Below are 4,573 nucleotides of genomic sequence, written 5' to 3'. Positions count from 1 at the left end.
ACACACACACACACACACACACACACACACACACACACACATACACACGCACACACACACAAGCACAATGACTTTACACAAAAGACGACCAACTCTTAAGGAAGTGGCGGACGACCAGTTTCCCCAGGTTTTACAGTATAGACAGATACACCCACTGCTCCCGATTCCACGAGGGTTAGATGTCTCACATAGAGGTCACGACAAACTCTGGCCAGGCAGAAACGTGATAGGGTTAACCCCTTCACCTCCCGGATAGTTACTGTCTTGAGTACTTTTATCAGATGCTTGAGCAGGTCTGGTAGCGAAAGGGTTAAGGTCATTGTTGACCTGGGATGAAGTGAAGTCCTGTTGGCACTGAATACCGAGGAGAGCACAATAGTCGATGGTCGATATTGGTTTGGGGTCATTATCTGGGTAAAGTTAAGGCTGTACACCCCGCCCCCACCCCCTTTTTCAAAGTCTCTTGTTTTAGTAAGCGTTTTACGACACTTGCAACACAGTTCGGTCATGCTGCAGATTAGAGGTGTTACAAGAGAGTAACACTGATGATAAAAAGAAATAGGAGAGATAAGGACGATAGCTCTGTGATGGGAAAGGAGCAAACCACTCAAGGGCATCCGATAAACACACACCAACCTCTCTCCAATAACTTCTGTAGGCCCCCGGTTGGTGTGCGCCACTGATAGGCCCAACTTCTTCTTGCTTCTTGTTTTGAAATGACCAGAAGTATAAGGCGAAGATGTTTCGTCCTATCGCACTCAATGGATAGATACCATGCGGGGTTTCATTTGTGCATTATCAGTATCCATTAAATCTGCCTAGATCAGGGGCGGCTCGAGGATCTAAAAAGTGGGCGTGCACAATTAAGCTATCTTAAGTTGAAGATAGTCAAGGACTGGTAAAGAGATGGTGTATAATTTTAGGATCTTTGGGTTCGTGAGGGAGAACCCTGTGATTCTATTTTCATTCTTTTTACTTGTGGCTTTGACTTCTAGAACTAAATCTGTTTGTTAGCTAAACGTCAATTTCATTCATCCTGCTTTTGAACTGAACACTCAAGTAATACCTTTCACAGCTCCACTACAAAACCGTTCAAAAGCACAACTCATAGGACGATGACTTAAGTATGTCACGTTCACCTCCCTCAGGTTCACGGTCACAGAGTCACTTAAAATAGCGGCAAGGCAATGAACCAATCGCAATTCACTTGAGCACTCCGCTGGATCGCTCCGGGGCTGACATAATAATTAATTTTGGCATAGAATAGTGCACAGTCTATCGCGTTTATTTTTAGATTGCTTATTGTGGGCTATGTTTCGGCACTATTCGGCAGGAGCACATTTGAGATGTGCGTCTTATTAATATTAATGTACCGCCAAACTCGCTACGAGTGTCGTCATCGCTTGGGTTATCCCAAAGAGCGGTTTATAGGTCAGGTTTCCACTGTTGAATATCCTGCTATGCTTAGATACAGCGCATGAACTTTGGCATGGCATAGTAGATGTTTTACGGCGCTATAGAGACAGAAATGACTGTTACGGCGCCAGTGAGAAACGTATTTTGATATATTTGGATAGTGTTTGTTTCTGGCGTCTTTTATTTTATTATTGTAGAGGTGTTTTACGTAATAAAACATTTTAAAATTTTGACCATTAAGATCAGCACAAGCAAAACAGAGGTGATGAAAATCTGCAAATTGCCAAACCCACAAAACATCATAGGTAAACCACTTTGCAGTTACACAACCAACAGTACAAAATACCCCATGTGGTCACCCTGCCAGGAGAGAGACTGCAACAGACTGCTCGGGCCCGGTGAAAAACTGCGCCAGGTGACCAAAACGGATCATTTTCACAAGAGCATTATTGCACCAAGTGACCGCAAATTAATAACAGCAACATCAGGCAAGTAGAAGAGTTCAAATAACTGGGAAGTCAGTTCACTGAAGACAGAAAGATAGACAGAGGAATAGTAACTAGAATTTCACTAGGCCAATGCTGTGACTTACCAACTGGCACAATTTTCACGTCCCAGCATCACAAAGCAGAGAAAACGCCAACTGATTAACATATTTATACAGTTTCGAAAAATTGGTTTGCATGATGAGCATACACCAAATTTAATGTCTGCTACCGATAGAACCAAGCCAGATAAGTTGAAAGCCTTGAAAACTCCGCAAATTGACCCGAGTTCAAAAGCGCCCAGTCTGGGATTCGAACCAGGGCCATCCTCTCCGTTGTCCAGTATGATACCAACCGAGCTAACGGAGCGCCAATGGTATCGTAGGCCCACAGCTAATATATATTATGTAGTTCGAGAAGAAGCTTCTGCAACAGCTGTGTGTCTGCATCGATGGAAAGAGTGAAATCGATGATCCTAACATGACAGGCAACGAACATCTTTTTACATAAAACTATGACATTTACGTAAAACTAGATTTTATAACATAATTTTTTTTCGGTCTTCAATTTTCTTTTGTGACTCTTCTCGTCTTCTCATTTTCCTTTCATCCTCTTTTTTTTCCTTCTCGGTTGAGAAGGTTTCAATAATGAGAACCTGCCGCTTTGTTATTATCGGCATTATCTTCAAAAACGCAGTTTTGTCTTCAAATCCCATTCTTCATTATTCGTCTCTGCGAACAAATTTTTCTCGACATTTCGCTACCCTAAAATTACAAAGTTCTATCTTCTCAGTACCTAGTTTTGAGAAATTTGACGAAAAAAATCGACCTTCACATGTCAAGATTTTTTTTTCGAATGCAGTTCTTTGAATATCTTGATAACGATCTACTCCAAATAATCTTACGATTTTTACAGAGCAGGTAGAACATTTGTTTTCTGACCTCATGGTTTTAGTTACTCAAAACGACCAAAAATGTCCGATAAAACTTTGTAATTCTAAGGTAAAAATTCGTCAAAGAAGTCTGGCACCTCGTGTAGAAATACCTCTAGATTAAAAAAGGGTTGGTTCTTTATTCACGAAAGATTTCCAGGATTTGAAATATATACGAATACGCCTGGTTTGAACTCATAGTGTTTTCAACTATGATTTTTCTGTTTATAAAAATATCATTATGTTTTGTTAATACATTATATACTAAGTTTGATTTCCAACCTGCTCCGATGGCTTATTTGAGATCAAGTTGACAACCCGATAATCAACCAACTTGTCCCCGAAAACGCTGCCAAAAGGTACCAGCAAAGATTTTCGTTTGATCAGGTATTTCTGCGCACAGATTAGAAGAGTTACTAGAGAGTATCATACAAGGAAAAGGAGGAGAGATAAGGATGATAAATGTTTGACATCATGACAGGAAAGAAAGAACGAAGAGCACCAAAGCGTGCCAGGAAAAGAACAAGTGCAAAGCATGTTTGTTGGTTTGTTTGTTGGTTTGTTGGTTTTGTTTTATTTTGTTTCTTGTTTTTGTTTTGTTTTTGTTTCTTGTTGTGTGGGGTTTTTTTTCGGGGTTTTATTTTTTTGAGGGGGGGGGGGTAGCATAAGTCCACTTGTCTAGCGTCATGGCTGCACATTTTTGTTTCAGAACAGTAAAACTTGTGTCTTTGGTGTAGCGGTTAGGCTCTGTGCTGTTGCAAAGTTCGATTCCCTGGTGGGGAATTTGTTTGTTTGGGTTTTTTTGGTTTTGTCCCTTTGTTGTTGTTTGTGTGTGTGTGTGTGTGTGTGTGTGTGTGTGTGTGTGTGTGTGTGTGTGTGCTTTTGCTGTGTTTGGGATTTTTTGTCGTTGTTTTTGTTGTTCTTTCTTTAAAAATTGAATATGTCAGTCTGTCGGGTGGGATTTGTAGCCCACTCAGCCCGAGCTGACCCTGACAGACAAGGTCTATTAATAGTAATCATCCCGCCCTTAAATGAACAGAATTGTGTCGAATGGGGCGTAAAACACTTACGATTACAATTACTACACTGCACGAAAGTTGAACGTTCTAGTTTTATTATATTATTATGGATATCATGCATGTATCATAGATCTTAACGCAACATCATGGATTGCACCTCATCATTTCATTGTTGTGTTCTTTCTCAACAAAATAAAATGCGCAGACTGGTTATTTAGATGGGCTTAACATGACAAGACAAGCACATTGACAAAACAACGGCCACGCATTACTTTGTGTAAGAAAAAAAAATCAATTCCTTTTTTTTTTGTTGCTTTTTTTTGTAAACGCGTTCGACCTGCCCTAAGACACGTATCCAAATCATAAGTACAGACCAAAGATATTGATGTTCGTGGATATAGAATTCAAGCAAAGCTCTATTTTTTTTTAAACACACACGCACACACAAACACACACACACACACACACACACACACACACACACACACACACACACACACACACATACACACATACATCGGTATGAAAATATGAAATAAAGACAAAAAAGCAACAGCTCTTCAGTTAGAATTATTTATTTCCTACTTAGGCAAAATATGGTTGCAAGTAAATCAAATCACCATCTATGCTGACAATATTGTGCAGAAAGTACACTGGTACTTTATTGTAAGATGTATACTTTGTGAATAATGATTATAATGAAAATATAATTAAAATTAACT

This window comes from Aplysia californica, unplaced genomic scaffold (genome assembly GCF_000002075.1).
Source record: "Aplysia californica isolate F4 #8 unplaced genomic scaffold, AplCal3.0 scaffold00240, whole genome shotgun sequence".
In the NCBI taxonomy this organism is placed as follows: Eukaryota; Metazoa; Mollusca; class Gastropoda; order Aplysiida; family Aplysiidae; genus Aplysia; species Aplysia californica.
The sequence above is the reverse complement of the archived record's forward strand: the minus strand, read 5'-3'. Positions refer to the sequence as shown.